Raw genomic sequence first — 13349 nt, 5'->3', positions numbered from 1 at the left:
GTAGTCACCTGGAATGCATTTCAATATACAGGTGTGCCTTCTTAAATGTTAATTTGTGGAATTTATTTCCTTCTTAATGAGTTTGAGCCAATCAGTTGTGTTGTGACAAGGTAGGGGGGTATACAGAAGATAGCCTTATTTGGAAAAAGACCACGTCCATATTATGGCAAGAACAGCTCAAATAAGCAAAGAGAAACGACAGTCCATCATTACTTTAAGACATGAAGGTCAGTCAATACGAAACATTTCAAGACCTTTGAAAGTTTCTTCAAGTGCAGCTGCAAAAACCATCAAGCGCTATGATGAAACTGGCTCTCATGAGGACTGCCACAGGAATGGAAGACCCAGAGTTACCTCTGCTGCAGAGGATAAGTTCATTAGAGTCACCAGCCTCAGAAATTGCAGCCCAAATAAATGCTTCACAGAGTTCAAGTAACAGACATCAACATCAACTGTTCAGAGGGGACTGTGTGAATCAGGTCTTCATGGTCGAATTGCTGCAAAGAAACCATTACTGAAGGACACCAATAAGAAGAAGACTTGCTTGGGCCAAGAAACATGAACAATGGACATTAGACCGGTGGAAATGTGTCCTTTGGTCTGGTTCCAACCGCTGTGTCTTTGTGAGACGTGGTGTGGGTGAACGGATGATCTCTACATGTGTATTTCCCACTGTAAAGCATGGAGGAGTTGGTGTGATGGTGTGGGGGTGCTTTGCTGGTGACACTGTCTGTGATTTATTTAGAATTCAAGGCACACTTAACCAGCATGGCTACCACAGCATTCTGCAGCGATACGCCATCCCATCTGGTTCGGGCTTAGTGGGACTATCATTTGTTTTTCAACAGGACAATGACCCAACACACCTCCAGGCTGTGTAAGGGCTATTTGACCAAGAAGGAGAGTGATGGAGTGCTGCATCAGATTATTGGCCTCCACAATCCCCCAACCTCAACCAAATTGGGATGGTTTGGGATGAGTCGGACCGCAGAGTGAAGGAAAAGCAGCCAACAAGTGCTCAGCATATGTGGGAATTCCTTCAAGACTGTTGGAAAAGTATTCCAGGTGAAGCTGGTTTGGAGAATGCCAAGAGTTTGCAAAGCTGTTATCAAGGCAAAGGGAGGCTATTTGAAGAATCTCAAATATAAAGTGGGGAGAACAAGTATTTGATACACTGCCGATTTTGCAGGTTTTCCTACTTACAAAGCATGTAGAGGTCTGTCATTTTTTTATCATAGGTACACTTCAACTGTGAGAGACAGAATCTAAAACAAAAATCCAGAAGATCACATATTATGATTTTTAAGTAATTCATTTGCATTTTATTGCATGACATAAGTATTTGATCACCTACCAACCAGTAAGAATTCCGGCTCTCACAGACCTGTTAGTTTTTCTTTAAGAAGCCCTCCTGTTCTCCACTCATTACCTGTATTAACTGCACCTGTTTGAACTCGTTACCTGTATAAAAGACACCTGTCCACACACTCAATCAAACAGACTCCAACCTCTCCACAATGGCCAAGACCAGAGAGCTGTGTAAGGACATCAGGGATAAAATTGTAGACCTGCACAAGGCTGGGATGGGCTACAGGACAATAGGCAAGCAGCTTGGTGAGAAGGCAACAACTGTTGGCGCAATTATTAGAAAATGGAAGAAGTTCAGGACGGCGGTCAATGACCCTCCATGCATGGCTCTATGCAAGATCTCACCTCGTGGGGCATCAATGATCATGAGGAAGTTGAGGGATCAGCCCAGAACTACACGGCAGGACTTGGTCAATGACCTGAAGAGAGCTGGGACCACAGTCTCAAAGAAAACCATTAGTAACACACTATGCCGTCATGGATTAAAATCCTGCAGCGCACGCAAGGTCCCCCTACTCAAGCCAGCGCATGTCCAGGCCCGTCTGAAGTTTGCCAATGACCATCTGGATAACCCAGAGGAGGAATGGGAGAAGGTCATGTGGTCTGATGAGAAAAAAATATAGCTTTTTGGTCTAAACTCCACTCGCCGTGTTTGGAGGAAGAAGAAGGATGATTACAACCCCAAGAACACCATCCCAACCGTGAAGCATGGAGGTGGAAACATCATTCCTTGGGGATGCTTTTCTGCAAAGGGGACAGGATGACTGCACCGTATTGAGGGGAGGATGGATGGGGCCATGTATCGCGAGATCTTGGCCAACAACCTCCTTCCCTCAGTAAGAGCATTGAAGATGGGTCGTGGCTGGGTCTTCCAGCATGACAACGACTCGAAACACACAGCCAGGGCAACCAAGGAGTAAGAAGCATCTCAAGGTCCTGGAGTGGCCTAGCCAGTCTCCAGACCTGAACCCAATAGAAAATATTTGGAGGGAGCTGAAAGTCCGTATTGCCCAGCGACAGCCCCGAAACCTGAAGGATCTGGAGAAGGTCAAAATCCCTGCTGCAGTGTGTGCAAACCTGGTCAAGACCTACAGGAAACGTATGATCTCTGTAATTGCAAACAAAGGTTTCTGTACTAAATATTAAGTTCTGCTTTTCTGATGTATCAAATACTTATGTCATGCAATAAAATGCAAATGAATTACTTAAAAATCATACAATGTGATTTTCTGGAAAAAAATATTATTCCATCTCTCACTGTTGAAGTGTACCTATGATAAAAATTACAGACCTCTACATGCTTTGTAAGTAGGAAAACCTGAAAAATCGGCAGTGTATCAAATACTTGTTCTCCCCACTGTATATATATAAATATATATTTTTGGTTACTACATGATTCCATGTGTTATTTCATAGTTTTGATGTCTTCACTATTATTCTACAATGTAGAAAATAGTAAATATAAAGAAAAACCCTTGAATGAGTAGGTGTTATAAAATATTCCCTTTTGATTGAACAAATATTCCTACTTCTCTTTGCTATAATTTTATTTATTACTGCCACAGACATATGTTAAATAGTCAGGCACTGGCTCATTGGAAGAGAGGGGAAGGGTCAGAGAATTAAGAGGCAAAGGCCTGAGCCTACTAAGCCCACTAACAAATTACCAGCCAGGCCTCCACACACACCTGCAGTGTAACAATCAGCTTGGATCTAAAACCATGTGTGATCACGCTCTCCGTAGCCGATGTGAGTAAGACTTTTAAGCAGGTCAACATTCACAAGGCCGCAGGGCCAGACGGATTACCAGGACGTGTACTCCAAGCATGTGCTGACCAACTGGCAAGTGTCTTCACCGACATTTTCAACATGTCCCTGTCTGAGTCTGTAATACCAACATGTTTCAAGCAGACCACCATAGTCCCCGTGCCCAAGGACACTAAGATAAACTGCCTAAATGACTACAGACCCGTAGCACTGACATCAGTAGCCATGAAATGCTTTGAAAGGCTGGTTATGGCTCACATCAACACCATTATCCCAGAAACCCTACACCCACTCCAATTTGCATACCGCCCCAACAGATCCACAGATGATGCAATCTCTATTGCACTCCACACTGCCCTTTCCCACCTGGACAAGAGGAACACCTACGTGAGAATGCTATTCATTGACTACAGCTCAGCGTTCAACACCATAGTGCCCTCAAAGCTCATCACTAAGCTAAGGATCCTGGGACTAAACACCTCCCTCCTGGACTTCCTGATCGGCCGCCCCCAGGTGGTAAGGGTAGGTAACAACACATCTGCCACACTGATCCTCAACACGGGGGCCCCTCAGGTTTGCGTGCTCAGTCCACTCCTGTACTCCCTGTTCAGCCATGACTGCATGGCCAGGCACGACTCCAACACCATCATTACGTTTTCCGACGACACAACAGTGGTGGGCCTGATCACCGACAACGATGAGACAGCCTATAGGGAGGAGGTCAGAGACCTGGCCGTGTGGTGCCAGGATAACAACCTCTCCCTCAACGTGACTAAGACAAAGGAGATGATTGTGGACTACAGGAAAAAAAAGATGACTGAGCATGCCCCCATTCTCATCGACAGGGCTGTAGTGGAACAGGTTGAGAGCTTCAAGTTCCTTGGTGTCCACATCACCAACGAACTATCATGGTCCAAATACACCAAGACAGTCGTGAAGAGGGCACGACAAAACCTACTCCCCCTCAGGAGACTGAAAAGATTTGGCATGGGTCCTCAGATTCTCAAAAAGTTCTACAGCTGCACCATCGAGAGCATCCTGATTGGTTGCATCACTGCCTGGTATGGCAACTGCTCGGCCTCCGACCGCAAGGCACTACAGAGGGTAGTGCGTACGGCCCAGTACATCACTGGGGCCAAGCTTCCTGCCATCCAGGACCTCTATACCAGGCGGTGTCAGAGGAAGGCCCTCAAAATTGTAAAAGACTCCAGCCACCCTAGTCATAGACTGTTATCTCTGCTACCGCACGGCAAGCGGTACCAGAGCGCCAAGTCTAGGTCCAAACTGCTTCTCAACAGCTTCTACCCCAAGCCATAAGACTCCTGAACAGCTAATCATGACTACCCGGACTATTTGCACCCCCACCCCATATTTTTACGCTGCTGCTACTCTGTTAATTATTTATGCATAGTCACTTTAACTCTACCCACATGTACATATTACCTCAACTACCTCAACTAGCCGGTGCCCCCGCACATTGACTCTGCACCGGTACCCCCCTGTATATAGTCTCCCTACTGTTATTTTATTTTACTGCTGATCTTTAGTTATTTGCTTTTATTTTTTTACTTAACACTTTTTCTATTTTTTTAATTTTTTAATTTTTTTAATACATTGTTGGTTAAGGGCTTGTAAGTAAGCATTTCACTAATGTTTACACCTGTTGTATTCGGCGCATGTGGCAAATAACATTTGATTTGATTTGATTTTTCATATGAGTGTGACCAAGACAAAATGAATTAAGTGAGCAAAAGAGGCATATATTGTAATAGAAAGTATCAATTCACAAAACCAATTAGACCCCAAATAAAGTTCAGAAAATCCAAGTCCCAAGCCCAACCAAAAAAGTCTCAAAGTCAATCAAAAAGCAAACATTTGCAATCCCCCTTCAAAATGCAAAAATATAAGTAATCCCATAAAGTAAATCACACAAAAAAATACAGTGAACATGATCAATCTCACCGGATGGTTGAGGAAGAGGGAAATACGGCGTGATGGAGGTTTCCTTACATCTCAATGTTCATGGCATCCTCCAAAACAAACACATGAATCCTTTGTCGTTGGGGTAAAAATCCACAATAATGAGCAAAAGGTATTCCCTCTCAATGGTTAATCTAGGCTGCTTAAAAGGTTGTCCACAGAAAAAGAACCTCAGCCAGGTATACACCAAACATTTCCCAAAACTATTCTTCTTCTTCTGTTGGTTTTATGGCGGACTACAATCCAAAAAGGTGTATTGCCGCCACCTACTGGATGGGTTGAAACCAAAAAAGGTAAAAATAAAATCCATACGTGATAGGGAAACTAACTTAAAATCCTCTTAAGGATCGTACACTTTTTTTTCCATTTTCGCCTAAAATTACATACCCATAGCTCAGGACCTGAAGCAAGGATATGCATATTCTTGATATAATTTGAAAGGGAACACTTTGAAGTTTGTGGAAATGTGAAATTAATGTAGGAGAATATAACACATTAGATCTGGTACAAGATCATACAAACAAAAAAACATAAGTTTTCTATTTTTTGTTGTTGTTGAATCATCTTTGAAATGCAAGAAAAAGGCCAGACAGTGATGTAGGAATAATTTGGATTTTGTTCACAAGATGGCAGCATTCTGTGTGCAAAGTTTCAGACTGAGCCAGTGAAGGATTACATTTACATTTAAGTCATTTAGCAGACTCTCTTATCCAGAGCGACTTACAGTTAGTGAGTGCATACATTTTTCATGCTGGCCCCCCGTGGGAATCGAACCCACAACCCTGGCATTGCAAGCGTCATGCTCTACCAACTGAGCTACAGGAGTCCTTACATCACTACACAATATTTTTTATCAAGTCTGCCAGGAGTTTTCCCAAATGTTCAGAAATGGTCAATTTATACATTTTCAAGTACATAACTATAGAGAACATACAAAAATGCTATGGGTTTGAATCATTCAGATGTTCATTGGCAAACTTCAGACGGGCCTGTATATGTGCTTTCTTGAGCAGGGGGACCTTGCGGGTGCTGCAGGATTTCAGTTCTTCACGGCGTAGTGTGTTACCAATTGTTTTCTTGGTGACTATGGTCCCAGCTGCCTTGAGATCATTGACAAGATCCTCCCGTGTAGTTCTGGGCTGATTCCTCACCGTTCTCATGATCATTGCAACTCCACGAGGTGAGATGTTGCATGGAGCCCCAGGCCGAGGGAGATTGACAGTTATTTTATGTTTCTTCCATTTGCGAATAATCGCACCAACTGTTGTCACCTTCTCACCAAGCTGCTTGGCGATGGTCTTGTAGCTCATTCCAGCCTTGTGTATGTCTACAATCTTGTCCCTGACATCCTTGGAGAACTCTTTGGTCTTGGCCATGGTGGAGAGTTTGGAATCTGATTGATTGCTTCTGTGGACAGGTGTCTTTTATACAGGTAACAAGCTGAGATTAGGAGCACTCCCTTTAAGAGTGTGCTCCTAATCTCAGCTCATTACCTGTATAAAAGACACCTGGGAGCCAGAAATCTTTCTGATTGAGAGGGGGTCAAATACTTATTTCCCTCATTAAAATGCAAATCAATTTATAAAATTTTTGACATGGGTTTTTCTGGATTTTGTTGTTGTTACTCTGTCTCTCACTGTTCAAATAAACCATTAAAATTATAGACTGATCATTTCTTTGTCAGTGGGCTAACGTACAAAATCAGCAGGGGATCAAATACTTTTTTCCCTCACTGTACATGATGGATCATTAGCTTCACTACAGAAAATATACTAACCTTCAAACATCTATATTTGAATATTAAATTGATTTTATCAAACAAAACTATGCTACTCTGGGATCCTCAGGATGACAAATCAGAGCAAGATTACTGAATGTAAGTACATTTTTTACCTTCAGAGGTGAATGTATCAAACCAGTTGCCGTGACAAAAGTGTTTTGCTGTTGTGCACGATCCTCAAACAATAGCATGGTATTTGTTAGCTGTAATAGCTACTGTAAATTGGTCACTGCAGTTAGACATGTCTATGTCCCGGAAAGTTGGCTGTTGTTTACAACGCCATTCTAGTCACATATCGCATATTGAGCAGCAACCATTCCGGTATAGGCACGCCAATCCTGTAGAGGTTAATCCACCCAAATAAAAATAGTACATTGACAAAGCAAAACAAAACTCCCACTTCTTCCTTCTTTCAATTCTCCATATCTCCCTTCTCAGGCTCTAGGGCCTGAGAGGGTGGTACGGCTTGTGACAATATTCCATGTAACTCCTTCGCCGAGAAATCTTTCAGCCCCAGGAACTGCTCCGCCGCTTCCACAATGATTTATATCTTCCTGGACCTTCTCTCCACCTTGGCAGTGCCATTTATCACCATAGCTATAAAGTCCACCTTCTTAACCTTTAAAATGTCAGGATTCTTCTGGTGAAAGGCAACCCCTGCAGCCTGCAGTGAAGGCCTATCCACCACCATGGACTCTCCAAGTGCACCATTCAAACCCTCAACCCTTTTAACAGCTGCTGCATATGATATGCTCTGGATAGCCCACAAGTTGGACATCTCGGCTTCTCCCTTCTGCAAACACTTGAAACATGACCAAAAGCTTTACAACGATCACACTGCATTGGTCTTGGGATAAATTATCTAACTATGTAGTTAATATACCCTAACTGCACTTGAGTAGGGAGAGACTCCATTTCAAAAAACAAAAGAACCTATAGACTCTTCACTTTTTCTTCATTCACCACACGATTCATCCGACGTGCATCAATCACTCCAGGAATACTTTTCATCTCTTCAACATCTACTTCCCACGAGACTCCAGATATAACCCCCTTGAGGGGTGCCCTGTTCCTAAGAGACACCCACGACACTTCAAACGTATCAAATCGGGTGAGACGCAACACACGTTTCTTCTGATCCCCAGAAGCACAAAAAATCAAAACCAGCCCGCCTCTCGTGATCCCCACAGCTTTCAATCTACCCAGCACTCTCTCCACCATTTTGGATATCTCAAATGGATTCCTCAAGATTGGTAATTCAATCAGCTGCTCCTCATTTACAAACCGTACTCCTACAAGATACAAAGTGACATTCTCATCACTGTACTCTACTCTACATTCCAATTCTCCTTGATTCTACCGCCATTAGATTCAGAATCCACTTCCTCATCCGCTTCCGCCATCTTTTTTCCCTCTGTCTCCCGAGCATCGAATCACCTTCCGTATACCCCCAAACTATCCTTCCTCCTTACAGGGACATACCCTCTTAAAGGGACAGTCTACCAAAATGACAATGGCAGCCATCTTAGCTTTGCCAGTGCAAATAACGCAGTCAGAACTGGCAGATACATAATATAACAGTATGAAAATACACAAAGGTTGAACCTTGCAAAGTTTTTAAAACTTTAAACTAGATGTGCCTATCACCTTACACTTGTGGCAGTGTCACAGCAGTACACTTCTCTCCCCGCCCCCACCTACTTACACACATACAATTCAAGGAAGATCTAAGTCTGTATTCAGAAAGTGTCTCTGGGTAGCATTGCTGATTGAGGATCACTGATCAGGTCCCTCTATGTAGTCAGCAGATGCAGCTGCTGTTTCAGCACTGAGGACCGGACACCATTATAGGAAAAGTCACATGTAATAAGTCATTGTGGAAATGACACAATTGTCTTAATACTGAATTGTGTCTATTGATGACATTTTATTATAGGGAATATCATTCTGATTGACTCCTCACACCTGTTTCTTGGGCCACAGTGCACAAAATTATTCCAAAAATGTATTTTTCATGCCCTTGCTTATGTAGACATAAAACTCATCAGTATTGACAATCAAAGAAATGTATGCTTTCATGGATATAAACAAAGAGTTTTTGCATTGTTATCATCATTTCAGAAAAAGGCATATTTAATTATGGATATATCTTACTGTACCCTTGGTGACCTGTGATAGACACATTGTCCTACAGGTAACAGTTATTCTTGTTCTTGTTCTTAGAATCACTGGTGTTCAACAAATAGGTTCAACTACTGTAGGTTTTCTTGATAATGGTTTCCAACATATGATTGGCAAAACCTCAGAGCAAGAACATTTCTGTATTGTTATTCTTTTTGCAGAACATCTTATTGAACATGTGAGTAGTGGTAACAAAGTGGCACTGTAATTTTGACTGAACGCTTCAAGCAGTTCAGCGACAATGGATAAGTCTGCCCTCCTCTTCCTCATCAGTACAGTTAGAAATATTAGTACTATCATTTGGGATGATATTCCTTCTCGGTTTCTATCAGCTATTGAGAGACGTCATTAGCCTGAACCGCCTGTGAATAAGGAGCACAAATTATGCAAAAAGGTTAGCATGGATGGAAATCTAAAACGCAGATTATGTACAACTCATAATAAGTGCAGTAGTCACAATTCCCGCACCCAGGAGATGAAGGTAGGAAACACAAGGGTGCGTGCTCAGCCCACTCAATCATCAAGTTTGCAGATGACACAACAGTAGTAAGCTTGATTACCAACAATGACGAGACAGCCTACAGGGAGGAGGTGAGGGCTCTGGGAGTGTGGTGCCAGGAAAATAATCTCTCACTCAACGTCAACAAAGGGGGGTGCACCCCCCTATCCACATTGACGGCACCGCAGTGGAGAAGGTAGAAAGCTTTAAGTTCCTTGGCGTACACATCACTGACGAACTGAAATGGACCACCCACACAGACAGTGTGTTGAAGAAGGTGCAACAGAGCCTGAAGAAATTTGGCTTGGCACCTTAAACCCTCACAAACTTTTACAGAACATCCTGTCGGGCTGTATCACCGCCTGGTATGGCAACTGCACCGCCCGCAACCGCAAGGCTCTCCAGAGGGTGGTGCGATCTGCCCAACGCATTACCGGGGGCAAACTACCCGCCCTCCAGGACACCTACAGCACCCGATGTCACAGGAAGGCCAAAAAGATCATCAAGGACATCAACCACCCGAGCCACTGCCTGTTCACCCCGCTATCATCCAGAAGGTGAGGTCAGTACAGGTGCATCAAAGCTGGGACCGAGAGACTGAAACGGAGTTTAAATGTATTATAGCCTAGAGGTGCTATGTATAGACTTCCGACTTCAACTGTATATACACTACCAGTCAAAAGTTTGACAATTACCTACTATGATACAGTGGGGGAAAAAAAGTATTTAGTCAGCCACCAATTGTGCAAGTTCTCCCACTTAAAAAGATGAGAGACGCCTGTAATTTTCATCATAGGTACACGTCAACTATGACAGACAAAATGAGAAAAAAAAATTCTCCAGAAAATCACATTGTAGGATTTTTAATGAATTTATTTGCAAATTATGGTGGAAATAAGTATTTGGTCAATAACAAAAGTTTCTCAATACTTTGTTATATACCCTTTGTTGGCAATGACACAGGTCAAACGTTTTCTGTAAGTCTTCACAAGGTTTTCACACACCGTTGCTGGTATTTTGGCCCATTCCTCCATGCAGATCTCCTCTAGAGCAGTGATGTTTTGGGGCTGTCGCTGGGCAACACGGACTTTCAACTCCCTCCAAAGATTTTCTATGGGGTTGAGATCTGGAGACTGGCTAGGCCACTCCAGGACCTTGAAATGCTTCTTACGAAGCCACTCCTTCGTTGCCCGGGCGGTGTGTTTGGGATCATTGTCATGCTGAAAGACCCAGCCACGTTTCATCTTCAATGCCCTTGCTGATGGAAGGAGGTTTTCACTCAAAATCTCATGATACATGGCCCCATTCATTCTTTCCTTTACACGGATCAGTCGTCCTGGTCCCTTTGCAGAAAAACAGCCCCAAAGCATGATGTTTCCACCCCCATGCTTCACAGTAGGTATGGTGTTCTTTGGATGCAACTCAGCATTCTTTGTCCTCCAAACACGACGAGTTGAGTTTTTACCAAAAAGTTCTATTTTGGTTTCATCTGACCATATGACATTCTCCCAATCCTCTTCTGGATCATCCAAATGCACTCTAGCAAACTTAAGACGGGCCTGGACATGTACTGGCTTAAGCAGGGGGACACGTCTGGCACTGCAGGATTTGAGTATCTGGCGGCGTAGTGTGTTACTGAAGGTAGGCTTTGTTACTTTGGTCCCAGCTCTCTGCAGGTCATTCACTAGGTCCCCCCATGTGGTTCTGGGATTTTTGCTCACTGTTCTTGTGATCATTTTGACCCCACGGGGTGAGATCTTGCGTGGAGCCCCAAATCGAGGGAGATTATCAGTGGTCTTGTATGTCTTCCATTTCCTAATAATTGCTCCCACAGTTGATTTCTTCAAACCAAGCCGCTTACCTATTGCAGATTCAGTCTTCCCAGCCTGGTGCAGGTCTACAATTTTGTTTCTGGTGTCCTTTGACAGCTCTTTGGTCTTGGCCATAGTGGAGTTTGGAGTGTGACTGTTTGAGGTTGTGGACAGGTGTCTTTTATACTGATAACAAGTTCAAACAGGTGCCATTAATACAGGTAACGAGTGGAGGACAGAGGAGCCTCTTAAAGAAGAAGTTACAGGTCTGTGAGAGCCAGAAATCTTGCTTGTTTGTAGGTGACCAAATACTTATTTTCCACCATAATTTGCAAATAAATTCATAAAAAATCCTACAATGTGATTTTCTGGATTTTTTTTTCTCAATTTGTCTGTCATAGTTGACGTGTACCTATGATGAAAATTACAGGCCTCTCTGATCTTTTTAAGTGGGAGAACCTGCACAATTGGTGGCTGACTAAATACTTTCCCCCCCCACTTTATACTGTATTCTATACTAATCTACGGTATCTTAGTCACTTTAATAATGTTTACATGTCTTGCATTACTCATTTCGTATATATATACTGTATTCTATACTATTCTACTGTATCTTTGTCCATGCCGCTCTGACATCGCCCATCCATACAGTGAGGGAAAAAAGTATTTGATCCCCTGCTGATTTTGTACGTTTGCCCACTGACAAAGAAATGATCAGTCTATAATTTTAATGATAGGTTTATTTGAACAGTGAGAGACAGAATAACAACAAGAAATCCAGAAAAACACATGTCAAAAATGCTATAAATTGATTTGCATTTTAATGAGGGAAATAAGTATTTGACCCCCTCTCAATCAGACAGATTTCTGTCTCCCAGGTGTCTTTTATACAGGTAACGAGCTGAGATTAGGAGCACACTCTTAAAGGGAGTGCTCCTAATCTCAGTTTGTTACCTGTATAAAAGACACCTGTCCACAGAAGCAATCAATCAATCAGATTCCAAACTCTCCACCATGGCCAAGACCAAAGAGCTCTCCAAGGATGTCAGGGACAAGATTGTAGACCTACACAAGGCTGGAATGGGCTACAAGACCATCGGCAAGCAGCTTGGTGAGAAGGTGACAACAGTTGGTGCGATTATTCGCAAATGGAAGAAACACAAAAGAACTGTCAATCTCCCTCGGCCTGGGGCTCCATGCAAGATCTCACATAGTGGAGCTGCAATGATCATGAGAACAGTGAGGAATCAGCCCAGAACTACACGGGAGGATCTTGTCAATGATCTCAAGGCAGCTGGGACCATAGTCACCAAGAAAACAATTGGTAACACACTACGCCGTGAAGGACTGAAATCCTGCAGCGCCCGCAAGGTCCCCCTGCTCAAGAAAGCACATATACATGCCCGTCTGAAGTTTGCCAATTAACATCTGAATGATTCAGAGGAGAACTGGGTGAAAGTGTTGTGGTCAGATGAGACCAAAATGGAGCTCTTTGGCATCAACTCAACTCGCTGTGTTGGGAGGAGGAGGTATGCTGCCTATGACCCCAAGAACATCATCCCCACCATCAAACATGGAGGTGGAAACATTATCCTTTGGGGGTGTTTTTCTGCTAAGGGGACAGGACAACTTCACCGCATCAAAGGGACGATGGACGGGGCCATGTACCGTCAAATCTTGGGTGAGAACCTCCTTCCCTCAGCCAGGGCATTGAAAATGGGTCGTAGATGGGTATTCCAGCATGACAATTACCCAAAACACACGGCCAAGGCAACAAAGGAGTGGCTCAAGAAGAAGCACATTAAGGTTCTGGAGTGGCCTAGCCAGTCTCCAGACCTTAATCCCATATAAAATCTGTGGAGGGAGCTGAAGGTTCGAGTTGCCAAACGTCAGCCTCGAAACCTTAATGACTTGGAGAAGATCTGCAAAGAGGAGTGGGACAAAATCCCTCCTGAGATGTGTG

At 43.4% G+C, this 13349-nt stretch overlaps 1 long non-coding RNA gene across 1 annotated transcript in view; it reads left to right on the top strand.

Annotated features, from left to right (window-relative positions):
- Positions 1–13349, top strand: part of LOC121534739 — a 36372-nt gene that overhangs the window by 20855 nt on the left and 2168 nt on the right. The window lies entirely within an intron of this gene.

Source organism: Coregonus clupeaformis, unplaced genomic scaffold, assembly GCF_020615455.1.
Source record: "Coregonus clupeaformis isolate EN_2021a unplaced genomic scaffold, ASM2061545v1 scaf0291, whole genome shotgun sequence".
NCBI lineage: Eukaryota > Metazoa > Chordata > Actinopteri > Salmoniformes > Salmonidae > Coregonus > Coregonus clupeaformis.
This window is presented reverse-complemented; position numbering and strand designations above follow the sequence as displayed.